The sequence below is a fragment of the Anser cygnoides genome, chromosome 31 (genome assembly GCF_040182565.1).
Source record: "Anser cygnoides isolate HZ-2024a breed goose chromosome 31, Taihu_goose_T2T_genome, whole genome shotgun sequence".
Classification (NCBI taxonomy): Eukaryota; Metazoa; Chordata; class Aves; order Anseriformes; family Anatidae; genus Anser; species Anser cygnoides.
The window spans coordinates 1,429,276-1,442,640 of NC_089903.1; the positions used below are offsets into that span (position 1 = coordinate 1,429,276).

Below are 13,365 nucleotides of genomic sequence, written 5' to 3' on the forward strand. Positions count from 1 at the left end.
TTGGGGGCCAAAATCCCCACTTTCAGGAGCCTAATGCCTCATTTTCGGGCCAAAATCCCCAGTTTTGGGGGCCTAATGCCTCATTTTCGGGCCCAAACCCCCAGTTTTGGGGGCCTAATGCCTCATTTGGGGGGCCAAAATCCCCAGTTTTGGGGGCCTAATGCCTCATTTTGGGGCCAAAATCCCCAGTTTCAGGGGCCTAATGCCTCATTTTTGGGGCTAAAACCCCCAGTTTTGGGGGCCTAATGCCTTATTTATGGGGCTAAGACCCCAGTTTTGGAGGACTAATGCCTCATTTTTGGGGCCAAAATCCCCAGTTTTGGGGGCCTAATGCCTCATTTTGGGGGCTAAAACCCCCAGTTTTGGGGGCCTAATGCCTCATTTTGGGGGCTAAAACCCCCAGTTTCAGGGGCCTAATGCCTCATTTTGGGGGCCAAAATCCCGTTTGGGGGACCTAATGCCTCATTTTTGGGGCTAAAACCCCCAGTGTTGGGGGCCTAATGCCTCATTTTGGGGGCCAAAATCCCGTTTTGGGGGCCTAATGCCTCATTTTCGGGCCAAAATCCCCAGTTTTGGGGGCCTAATGCCTGTTTTTTGGGGCTAAAATCCCCAGTTTTGGGGGCCTAATGCCTCATTTTGGGGGCTAAAACCCCCACTTTCAGGAGCCTAATGCCTCATTTTGGGGGCTAAAACCCCCACTTTCAGGAGCCTAATGCCTCATTTTCGGGCCAAAACCCCCAGTTTTGGGGGCCTAATGCCTCATTTTCGGGCCCAAACCCCCAGTTTTGGGGGCCTAATGTCTCATTTGGGGGCCAAAATCCCCAGTTTTGGGGGCCTAATGCCTCATTTTCGGGCCAAAATCCCATTTTGGGGGCCTAATGCCTCATTTTGGGGGCTAAAACCCCCAGTTTTGGGGGCCTAATGCCTCATTTTGGGGGCAAAAATCCCCACTTTCAGGAGCCTAATGCCTCATTTTCGGGCCAAAACCCCCAGTTTTGGGGGCCTAATGCCTCATTTTCGGGCCCAAACCCCCAGTTTTGGGGGCCTAATGCCTCATTTGGGGGCCAAAATCCCCAGTTTTAGGGGCCTAATGCCTCATTTTGGGGGCCAAAATCCCCAGTTTTGGGGGCCTAATGCCTCATTTTTGGGGCTAAAACCCCCAGTTTTGGGGGCCTAATGCCTCCTTTTGGGGGCCAAAATCCCGTTTTGGGGGCCTAATGCCTCATTTTCGGGCCAAAATCCCCAGTTTTGGGGGCCTAATGCCTCTTTTTTTGGGGCTAAAATCCCCAGTTTTGGGGGCCTAATGCCTCATTTTGGGGGCCAAAATCCCCAGTTTTGGGGACCTAATGCCTCATTTTTGGGGCTAAAACCCCCACATTCAGGAGCCTAATGCCTCATTTTGGGGCTAAAACCCCAGTTTTGGGGGCCTAATGCCTCATTTTTGGGGCCAAAATCCCAGTTTCGGGGACCTAATGCCTCATTTTTGGGGCTAAAACCCCCACATTCAGGAGCCTAATGCCTCATTTTTGGGGCTAAAACCCCCAGTTTTGGGGGCCTAATGCCTCATTTTTGGGGCTAAAATCCCCAGTTTCGGGGGCCTAATGCCTCATTTTCGGGCCCAAATCCCCAGTTTTGGAGGCCTAATGCCTCATTTTGGGGGCCAAAATCCCCAGTTTTGGGGGCCTAATGCCTCATTTTCGGGCCAAAATCCCCAGTTTTGGGGGCCTAATGCCTCATTTTGGGGGCTAAAACCCCCAGTTTTGGAGGCCTAATGCCTCATTTTGGGGGCTAAAACCCCCAGTTTTGGAGGCCTAATGCCTCATTTTCGGGCCAAAACCCCCAGTTTTGGGGGCCTAATGCCTCGTTTTTGGCATAAACCCCCCCAGTTTTGGAGGCCTAATGCCTCATTTTCGGGCTAAAATCCCCAGTTTTGGGGGCCTAATGCCTCATTTTGGGGGCTAAAAACCCCACTTTTGGGGGCCTAATGCCTCATTTTTGGGGCTAAAATCCCCAGTTTTGGGGGCCTAATGCCTCATTTTCGGGCTAAAATCCCGTTTTGGGGCCTAATGCCTCATTTTTGGGGCTAAAACCCCCAGGTTTGGGGGCCTAATGCCTCATTTTCGGGCCCAAAACCCCAGGTTTGGGGGCCTAATGCCTCATTTTGGGGGCCGAAATCTCCAGTTTTGGGGGCCTAATGCCTCATTTTGGGGGCCAAAATCCCATTTTGGGGGCCTAATGCCTCATTTTGGGGGCTAAAACCCCAAGTTTTGGGGGCCTAATGCCTCATTTTGGGGGCCAAAATCCCCAGTTTCAGGGGCCTAATGCCTCATTTGGGGGGCCAAAATCCCCAGTTTTGGGGGCCTAATGCCTCATTTTGGGGGCTAAAACCTCAGTTTTGGGGGCCTAATGCCTTATTTATGGGGCTAAGACCCCAGTTTTGGAGGACTAATGCCTCATTTTTGGGGCCAAAATCCCCAGTTTTGGGGGCCTAATGCCTCATTTTGGGGGCTAAAACCCCCAGTTTTGGGGGGCCTAATGCCTCATTTTGGGGGCAAAAATCCCCACTTTCAGGAGCCTAATGCCTCATTTTCGGGCCAAAACCCCCAGTTTTGGGGGCCTAATGCCTCATTTTCGGGCCCAAACCCCCAGTTTTGGGGGGCCTAATGTCTCATTTGGGGGGCCAAAATCCCCAGTTTCAGGGGCCTAATGCCTCATTTTGGGGGCCAAAATCCCGTTTGGGGGACCTAATGCCTCATTTTTGGGGCTAAAACCCCCAGTTTTGGGGGCTTAATGCCTCCTTTTGGGGGCCAAAAGACCGTTTTGGGGGCCTAATGCCTCATTTTCGGGCCAAAATCCCCAGTTTTGGGGGCCTAATGCCTCTTTTTTGGGGCTAAAATCCCCAGTTTTGGGGGCCTAATGCCTCATTTTGGGGGCCAAAATCCCCAGTTTTGGGGGCCTAATGCCTTATTTATGGGGCTAAGACCCCAGTTTTGGGGGCCTAATGCCTCATTTTTGGGGCTAAAACCCCCAGTTTTGGGGGCCTAATGCCTCATTTTTGGGGCCAAAATCCCCAGTTTCGGGGGCCTAATGCCTCATTTTCGGGCCAAAATCCCCAGTTTTGGAGGCCTAATGCCTCATTTTGGGGGCCAAAATCCCCAGTTTTGGGGCCTAATGCCTCATTTTGGGGGCCAAAATCCCCAGTTTTGGGGGCCTAATGCCTCCTTTTGGGGGCCAAAATCCCGTTTTGGGGGCCTAATGCCTCATTCTCGGGCCAAAATCCCCAGTTTTGGGGGCCTAATGCCTCTTTTTTGGGGCTAAAATCCCCAGTTTTGGGGGCCTAATGCCTCATTTTGGGGGCAAAAATCCCCACTTTCAGGAGCCTAATGCCTCATTTTCGGGCCAAAATCCCCAGTTTTGGGGGCCTAATGCCTCATTTTCGGGCCCAAACCCCCAGTTTTGGGGGCCTAATGCCTCATTTGGGGGGCCAAAATCCCCAGTTTTGGGGGCCTAATGCCTCATTTTGGGGCCAAAATCCCCAGTTTCAGGGGCCTAATGCCTCATTTTTGGGGCTAAAACCCCCAGTTTTGGGGGCCTAATGCCTTATTTATGGGGCTAAGACCCCAGTTTTGGAGGACTAATGCCTCATTTTTGGGGCCAAAATCCCCAGTTTTGGGGGCCTAATGCCTCATTTTGGGGGCTAAAACCCCCAGTTTTGGGGGCCTAATGCCTCATTTTGGGGGCTAAAACCCCCAGTTTCAGGGGCCTAATGCCTCATTTTGGGGGCCAAAATCCCGTTTGGGGGACCTAATGCCTCATTTTTGGGGCTAAAACCCCCAGTGTTGGGGGCCTAATGCCTCCTTTTGGGGGCCAAAATCCCGTTTTGGGGGCCTAATGCCTCATTTTCGGGCCAAAATCCCCAGTTTTGGGGGCCTAATGCCTCTTTTTTGGGGCTAAAATCCCCAGTTTTGGGGGCCTAATGCCTCATTTTGGGGGCCAAAATCCCCAGTTTTGGGGACCTAATGCCTCATTTTTGGGGCTAAAACCCCCACATTCAGGAGCCTAATGCCTCATTTTTGGGGCTAAAACCCCCAGTTTTGGGGGCCTAATGCCTCATTTTTGGGGCCAAAATCCCCAGTTTCGGGGACCTAATGCCTCATTTTTGGGGCTAAAACCCCCACATTCAGGAGCCTAATGCCTCATTTTTGGGGCTAAAACCCCCAGTTTTGGGGGCCTAATGCCTCATTTTTGGGGCTAAAATCCCCAGTTTCGGGGGCCTAATGCCTCATTTTCGGGCCAAAATCCCCAGTTTTGGAGGCCTAATGCCTCATTTTGGGGGCCAAAATCCCCAGTTTTGGGGGCCTAATGCCTCATTTTCGGGCCAAAATCCCCAGTTTTGGGGGCCTAATGCCTCATTTTGGGGGCTAAAACCCCCAGTTTTGGAGGCCTAATGCCTCATTTTGGGGGCTAAAACCCCCAGTTTTGGAGGCCTAATGCCTCATTTTCGGGCCAAAACCCCCAGTTTTGGGGGCCTAATGCCTCGTTTTTGGGCATAAACCCCCCCAGGTTTGGAGGCCTAATGCCTCATTTTCGGGCTAAAATCCCCAGTTTTGGGGGCCTAATGCCTCATTTTGGGGTTAAAAACCCCACTTTTGGGGGCCTAATGCCTCATTTTTGGGGCTAAAATCCCCAGTTTTGGGGGCCTAATGCCTCATTTTCGGGCTAAAATCCCGTTTTGGGGCCTAATGCCTCATTTTTGGGGCTAAAACCCCCAGGTTTGGGGGCCTAATGCCTCATTTTCGGGCCCAAAACCCCAGGTTTGGGGGCCTAATGCCTCATTTTGGGGGCCGAAATCTCCAGTTTTGGGGGCCTAATGCCTCATTTTGGGGGCCAAAATCCCATTTTGGGGGCCTAATGCCTCATTTTGGGGGCTAAAACCCCAAGTTTTGGGGGCCTAATGCCTCATTTTGGGGGCCAAAATCCCCAGTTTCAGGGGCCTAATGCCTCATTTGGGGGGCCAAAATCCCCAGTTTTGGGGGCCTAATGCCTCATTTTGGGGGCTAAAACCTCAGTTTTGGGGGCCTAATGCCTTATTTATGGGGCTAAGACCCCAGTTTTGGAGGACTAATGCCTCATTTTTGGGGCCAAAATCCCCAGTTTTGGGGGCCTAATGCCTCATTTTGGGGGCTAAAACCCCCAGTTTTGGGGGCCTAATGCCTCATTTTGGGGGCAAAAATCCCCACTTTCAGGAGCCTAATGCCTCATTTTCGGGCCAAAACCCCCAGTTTTGGGGGCCTAATGCCTCATTTTCGGGCCCAAACCCCCAGTTTTGGGGGCCTAATGTCTCATTTGGGGGGCCAAAATCCCCAGTTTCAGGGGCCTAATGCCTCATTTTGGGGGCCAAAATCCCGTTTGGGGGACTTAATGCCTCATTTTTGGGGCTAAAACCCCCAGTTTTGGGGGCTTAATGCCTCCTTTTGGGGGCCAAAAGACCGTTTTGGGGGCCTAATGCCTCATTTTCGGGCCAAAATCCCCAGTTTTGGGGGCCTAATGCCTCTTTTTTGGGGCTAAAATCCCCAGTTTTGGGGGCCTAATGCCTCATTTTGGGGGCCAAAATCCCCAGTTTTGGGGGGCCTAATGCCTTATTTATGGGGCTAAGACCCCAGTTTTGGGGGCTTAATGCCTCATTTTGGGGGCTAAAACCCCCAGTTTTGGGGGCCTAATGCCTCATTTTTGGGGCCAAAATCCCCAGTTTCGGGGGCCTAATGCCTCATTTTCGGGCCAAAATCCCCAGTTTTGGAGGCCTAATGCCTCATTTTGGGGGCCAAAATCCCCAGTTTTGGGGGCCTAATGCCTCATTTTGGGGGCCAAAATCCCCAGTTTTGGGGGCCTAATGCCTCCTTTTGGGGGCCAAAATCCCGTTTTGGGGGCCTAATGCCTCATTCTCGGGCCAAAATCCCCAGTTTTGGGGGCCTAATGCCTCTTTTTTGGGGCTAAAATCCCCAGTTTTGGGGGCCTAATGCCTCATTTTGGGGGCTAAAACCCCCAGTTTTGGGGGCCTAATGCCTCATTTTGGGGGCCAAAATCCCCACTTTCAGGAGCCTAATGCCTCATTTTCGGGCCAAAATCCCCAGTTTTGGGGGCCTAATGCCTCATTTTCGGGCCCAAACCCCAGTTTTGGGGGCCTAATGCCTCATTTGGGGGGCCAAAATCCCCAGTTTTGGGGGCCTAATGCCTCATTTTGGGGCCAAAATCCCCAGTTTCAGGGGCCTAATGCCTCATTTTTGGGGCTAAAACCCCCAGTTTTGGGGGCCTAATGCCTTATTTATGGGGCTAAGACCCCAGTTTTGGAGGACTAATGCCTCATTTTTGGGGCCAAAATCCCCAGTTTTGGGGGCCTAATGCCTCATTTTGGGGGCTAAAACCCCCAGTTTTGGGGGCCTAATGCCTCATTTTGGGGGCTAAAACCCCCAGTTTCAGGGGCCTAATGCCTCATTTTGGGGGCCAAAATCCCGTTTGGGGGACCTAATGCCTCATTTTTGGGGCTAAAACCCCCAGTGTTGGGGGCCTAATGCCTCATTTTGGGGGCCAAAATCCCGTTTTGGGGGCCTAATGCCTCATTTTCGGGCCAAAATCCCCAGTTTTGGGGGCCTAATGCCTGTTTTTTGGGGCTAAAATCCCCAGTTTTGGGGGCCTAATGCCTCATTTTGGGGGCTAAAATCCCCACTTTCAGGAGCCTAATGCCTCATTTTGGGGGCTAAAACCCCCACTTTCAGGAGCCTAATGCCTCATTTTCGGGCCAAAATCCCCAGTTTTGGGGGCCTAATGCCTCATTTTCGGGCCCAAACCCCCAGTTTTGGGGGCCTAATGCCTCATTTGGGGGGCCAAAATCCCCAGTTTTGGGGGCCTAATGCCTCATTTTGGGGGCCAAAATCCGTTTGGGGGACCTAATGCCTCATTTTTGGGGCTAAAACCCCCAGTGTTGGGGGCCTAATGCCTCATTTTGGGGGCTAAAACCCCCAGTTTTGGGGGCCTAATGCCTCATTTTGGGGGCCAAAATCCCCAGTTTCAGGGGCCTAATGCCTCATTTGGGGGGCCAAAATCCCCAGTTTTGGGGGCCTAATGCCTCATTTTGGGGGCCAAAATCCCCAGTTTTGGGGACCTAATGCCTCATTTTGGGGGCTAAAACCCCCACATTCAGGAGCCTAATGCCTCATTTTTGGGGCTAAAACCCCCAGTTTTGGGGGCCTAATGCCTCATTTTTGGGGCCAAAATCCCCAGTTTCGGGGGCCTAATGCCTCATTTTCGGGCCAAAATCCCCAGTTTTGGAGGCCTAATGCCTCATTTTGGGGGCCAAAATCCCCAGTTTTGGGGGCCTAATGCCTCATTTTCGGGGCCAAAATCCCCAGTTTTGGGGGCCTAATGCCTCATTTTGGGGGCTAAAACCCCCAGTTTTGGAGGCCTAATGCCTCATTTTCGGGCCAAAACCCCCAGTTTTGGGGGCCTAATGCCTCATTTTTGGGCATAAACCCCCCAGTTTTGGAGGCCTAATGCCTCATTTTCGGGCTAATATCCCCAGTTTTGGGGGCCTAATGCCTCATTTTTGGGGCTAAAAACCCCACTTTTGGGGGCCTAATGCCTCATTTTGGGGGCTAAAATCCCCAGTTTTGGGGGCCTAATGCCTCATTTTCGGGCCCAAATCCCCAGTTTTGGGGGCCTAATGCCTCATATTGGGTGCTAAAACCCCCAGTTTTGGGGGCCTAATGCCTCATTTTTGGGGCCAAAATCCCCAGTTTCAGGGGCCTAATGCCTCATTTTCGGGCCGAAATCCCCAGTTTTGGGGGCCTAATGCCTCATTTTGGGGGCCAAAATCCCATTTTGGGGGCCTAATGCCTTATTCATGGGGCTAAAACCCCCAGTTTTGGGGGCCTAATGCCTCATTTGGGGGGCCAAAATCCCCAGTTTCAGGGGCCTAATGCCTCATTTTCGGGCCAAAATCCCCAGTTATGGGGGCCTAATACCTCAATTTGACGGCTAAAACCCCCAGTTTTGGGGGGCCTAATGCCTAATTTTCGGGCCAAAATCCCCAGTTTTGGGGGCCTAATGTCTCATTTTGGGGGCTAAATCCCCAGTTTTGGGGGCCTAATGCCTCATTTTTGGGGCCAAAATCCCCAGTTTTGGGGGCCTAATGCCTCATTTGGGGGGTCAAAACCCCCAGTTTTGGGGGCCTAATGCCTCATTTTCGGGCTAAAATCCCCAGTTTTGGGGGCCTAATACCTCAATTTGAGGGCTAAACCCCCCAGTTTTGGGGGCCTAATGCCTAATTTTCGGGCCAAAATCCCCAGTTTTGGGGGCCTAATGTCTCATTTTGGGGGCTAAACCCCCAGTTTTGGGGGCCTAATGCCTCATTTTTGGGGCTAAAACCCCCAGTTTTGGGGGCCTAATGCCTCATTTTGGGGGCTCAGCCCCCTAGTTTTAGGGCCCGGAGGCTCCGTTTGGGATCTTGTCATTTTTAGGATAAAACCTCTCATTTCCGGCTCCAAAGCCTCACTCCTGTTATAAATGAAGACACAGCTCAGTCTGACTGGGGGCCTAATGCCTCATTTTCGGGGCCAAAACCCCAAGTTTTGGGGGCCTAATGCCTCCTTTTGGGGGCTAAAACCCCCAGTTTTGGGGGCCTAATGCCTCATTTTCGGGCCAAAATCCCCAGTTTTGGGGGCCTAATGCCTCATTTTTGGGGCTAAAATCCCCAGTTTTGGAGACCTAATGCCTCATTTTGGGGGCCAAAATCCCCAGTTTTGGAGGTCTAATGCCTCATTTGGGGGGCTAAAAACCCCACTTTTGGGGGCCTAATGCCTCATTTTTGGGGCTAAAATCCCCACTTTTGGGGGCCTAATGCCTCATTTTTGGGGCTAAAATCCCCACTTTTGGGGGCCTAATGCCGCATTTGCGGGGCCAAAATCCCCAGTTTTGGGGGCCTAATGCCTCATTTTGGGGGCCAAAATCCCATTTTGGGGGCCTAATGCCTCATTTTTGGGGCTAAAATCCCCACTTTTGGGGGCCTAATGCCTCATTTGCGGGGCCAAAATCCCCAGTTTTGGGGGCCTAATGCCTCATTTTGGGGGCCAAAATCCCATTTTGGGGGCCTAATGCCTCATTTTGGGGGCTAAAACCCCCAGTTTTGGGGGTCTAATGCCTCATTTGGGAGGCCTAAAACCCCCAGTTTTGGGGGCCTAATGCCTCCATTTGGGGGGGGCTAAATCCCCAGTTTTGAGGGCCTAATGCCTCATTTTCGGGCCAAAATCCCCAGTTTTGGGGGCCTAATACCTCAATTTGAGGGCTAAAACCCCCAGTTTTGGGGGCCTAATGCCTAATTTTCGGGCCAAAATCCCCAGTTTTGGGGGCCTAATGTCTCATTTTGGGGGCTAAATCCCCAGTTTTGGGGGCCTAATGCCTCATTTTTGGGGCTAAAACCCCCAGTTTTGGGGGCCTAATGCCTCATTTTGGGGGCTCAGCCCCCTAGTTTTAGGGCCCGGAGGCTCCGTTTGGGATCTTGTCATTTTTAGGATAAAACCTCTCATTTCCGGCTCCAAAGCCTCACTCCTGTTATAAATGAAGACACAGCTCAGTCTGACTGGGGGCCTAATGCCTCATTTTCGGGCCAAAATCCCCAGTTTTGGGGGCCTAATGCCTCATTTTTGGGGCTAAAATCCCCAGTTTTGGAGGCCTAATGCCTCATTTGGGGGGCCAAAATCCCCAGTTTTGGGGGCCTAATGCCTCATTTTCAGGCCAATATCCCCAGTTTCAGGGGCCTAATGCCTCATTTTCGGGCCAAAATCCCCAGTTTTGGAGGCCTAATGCCTCATTTGGGGGGCTAAAAACCCCACTTTTGGGGGCCTAATGCCTCATTTTTGGGGCTAAAATCCCCACTTTTGGGGGCCTAATGCCTCATTTGGGGGGCCAAAATCCCCAGTTTTGGGGGCCTAATGCCTCATTTTTGGGGCCAAAATCCCATTTTGGGGGCCTAATGCCTCATTTTGGGGGCTAAAACCCCCAGTTTTGGGGGCCTAATGCCTCATTTGGGAGGCCAAAATCCCCAGTTTTGGGGGCCTAATGCCTCATTTTGGGGGCTAAAACCCCCAGTTTTGGGTGCCTAATGCCTCATTTTTGGGGCCAAAATCCCCAGTTTTGGGGGCCTAATGCCTCATATGGGGGGCTAAAACCCCCAGTTTTGGGGGCCTAATGCCTCCTTTTGGGGGCCGAAATCCCCAGTTTTGGGGGCCTAATGCCTCATTTTGGGGGCCAAAATCCCATTTTGGGGGCCTAATGCCTTATTTATGGGGCTAAAACCCCCAGTTTTGGGGGCCTAATGCCTCCATTTGGGGGGCCAAAATCCCCAGTTTCAGGGGCCTAATACCTCAATTTGAGGGCTAAAACCCCCAGTTTTGGGGGCCTAATGCCTAATTTTCGGGCCAAAATCCCCAGTTTTGGGGACCTAATGTCTCATTTTGGGGGCTAAATCCCCAGTTTTGGGGGCCTAATGCCTCATTTTTGGGGCTAAAACCCCCAGTTTTGGGGGCCTAATGCCTCCTTTTGGGGGCTCAGCCCCGTAGTTTTAGGGCCCAGAGGCTCCGTTTGGGATCTTTTGTCATTTTCAGGATAAAACCTCTTGTTTCAGGGTCCAAAGCCTCATTCCTGTTATAAATGAAGACACAGCTCAGTATGACTGATTTTTAATATTTATATGATAAATATATTTATATGATCTTTAATATTTATAAAAGGCAAGTAAAGAGCGCTGGGCGCGCTCTACCCACACACACACCCTTCAAATTTTCTAAATATACAGAACATTGCTTTTTTTTTTATTCATAAGAAACCCGAGCACCTGTACACATGTACGATCAGAAAAGGTATCGATTGAAACACAAACGCGGCAAAGTTTTCCAAAATCTGGCGAGAGTTTAACAAAAAACCCGTTAAGCCTATCGCTATTCATGTCCGTGCCTGGGGGAGCGCGGCTGGAGCTGGCAATCTCGGCTGAAGCGCCCCCAGATCTTCCGTGCCTCCGTTCATTTTTCCTCAGACACCGGCCTCTGTTTTCCATCCCTTTCCTTGACCGCAAACGCCGGGGAGTTCCAGGTGTGGGAATAAAAATGTTGTTTTTGCAGAGTTACGTTATTTAAAGGTAAGGAATGGGGTTATCGAGATATGCTTGCAGTGATACGAAAACTTAGCAGGCGACCTCGTAAAATGCAGACAGCCGGACTCTGTAGAACAATTAGGTGAAAACCACGGCGTTAAGTCAGATAAGTGAAGAAACATTACCACTTCAAACAGTAAAAAAAGTCAAAAGAAATTTGATATTTAACAGGCCGGCAACTGAAGGCCAGGCATTGTCTGGGAAGCATCAGACAGATTGTGAACCTGCATTACCCACTCAGTGGGGAAACTGGGGAGGGTCCCGTCATCAAAAAGTATGTAAACTGGGTTTTGGAACCAGTAGGTGAAGTTAGGGAAGCTGAGGCGATTCCAGATAAGAAAGGGTTAAGAATGTAAATATTAAAGGAAAACTGAACATTAGGTATAGGCCAGGGAACAGATGTACGGGCAATGTATCTCGAAATAGGACATACGCGGGCAATACATCTCGAACAAGACGTTGGAATCCAAGATAAGAAAATAACAAGCAGAAGAATCGGAAAAAAAAAAAAAACAGTCCTTGCGGTTAGGAAGAAAGCTAACTCAGCAGAATCCTGACCAAAGTACGCTGTGAGGAAGACTTACTGCCTTCCTCCCTGAGACCACCGACCACAGCTCGACGACCCCTGCCCGAGACCACCGAGAGAATCTGCGCAGCCGCAGGACACACACACACAAAAAAACCAACTAATTAGCATGAGAAGCGAGAGTAGGCGGGGTTAGGTAATGAATATGTATAGGCGTTGATAAAATATTCACCACTCTGCTGTATAAATTGGGGAAGGCTTTTCACTTCGGGCATGCGCGACAGGCGGAGAGATCCCCCGTGCGGCCAGCGCTGCTAATGATATCATTATCATTAAATATATCGCTTAAAGAAATTGGATTTCCGATCTTTGAATCACCTCCCGGACCGAAGGGAAAGAGCCGGCTCCTTTTCGGAGCCTGCGGGGCCTGGCTCAAAAGGCACGTCCGTGGCACCGGGGGGTGTAAGAGCAAAGCCCAGCCACGGTGTGGCAGAAGCGGGACGAGCCCGCAGCTCCCTCCCTGCCTGGCAACCCCCCCCGTGTCTCACCGTGGCCCCACACGGCTCTTAAAGGCCTCAGAGGCTGCCCGCCATTTGCCGAGCGATCCCGCCCCAGCCCCGTCGTTTTTCGTAGCGGGGTCCCGCACCCTCGCCCTCAGTTCGCTCCCCACGTTTCAGGATCACAAACTGCCCGGCTATTAATAAAAGGGAACGAGCCGTGAGGTTACCGGGACAGCCTTCGTTCCTAAAGGGCGAACAATTCCCCATAATGTCCGACCGCTTACCTCCGGGCAGCGAGGGGCGGCTGCGTGCGCGGCTCCGCTCCTCTCAGCTTGAGCTCCCTTCCAGCTCCCGGGCGCCCATTTCCAGCGACTTTCCCTGCGAGCTCCTTTGAGCTGTTTGCTGAGCTTGGCCGAACCCATCTTCATCAGGCGATCGGTGTCCCTGTTCCTGTCCTGGTCCCTGTTCTGCCAGCTTGTCCCTGTTCCTGTTGTTCAGGTCCCTGTTCGTTTTCTTCACGTCCCTGCTTGTTTTTCTTCAGGTCCCTGCTTGTTTTCTTCAGGTCCCTGCTTGTTTTCTTCAGGTCCCTGTTTGTTTTCTTCAGGTCCCTGTTTGTTTTCCTTCAGGTCCCTGCTCGTTTTCTTCAGGTCCCTGCTCGTTTTCTTCACGTCCCTGCTTGTTTTTCTTCAGGTCCCTGTTTGTTTTCCTTCAGGTCCCTGTTTGTTTTCCTTCAGGTCCCTGTTTGTTTTCCTTCAGGTCCCTGTTCGGGCGCCATTTGTGGCGGGACGACCCCACGGCCACCGGGGTCCTTTCAGCAGCAGTAGCTCCTACTACTTTATCGACGACAGACCTCCATCATATCGCGTTGCAACCCGCACCGAGGACGGGCTCCCTTCTCACACCACTCGCCCCACACCACTCCTTTCCCACTCGCTCTTCACTGGGCGAAAAACTTCGCCCGGCAACCCCCCACCCCGCCCCCAGCAACCCCCGTGCCTTAATGGCGGGACAAGGGGCAAGGCGAGGCGCCGTGGCGTCTCCCCGATCGCCCTTCTTTGTTCCCCCCTAAAAACTCTTTACATTCCTGATGGCCTCATCGTTAAGAGCCCGATGTTATCACCAGCCGTGGGGCTCGTCGA

General features: G+C 51.8%; 1 long non-coding RNA gene across 1 annotated transcript; it reads right to left on the reverse strand.

Moving 5' to 3' along the window:
* Positions 1-10,714: 10,714 nt before the first annotated feature.
* On the reverse strand, positions 10,715-12,923 carry LOC125181916 (uncharacterized). Its single transcript, XR_007160594.2, has 2 exons — positions 12,511-12,923; positions 10,715-11,267 (listed from the first exon to the last, which is right to left on the reverse strand). It is a non-coding gene; the product is annotated as an uncharacterized lncRNA (long non-coding RNA).
* Between the last annotated feature and the right edge of the window lie 442 nt (positions 12,924-13,365).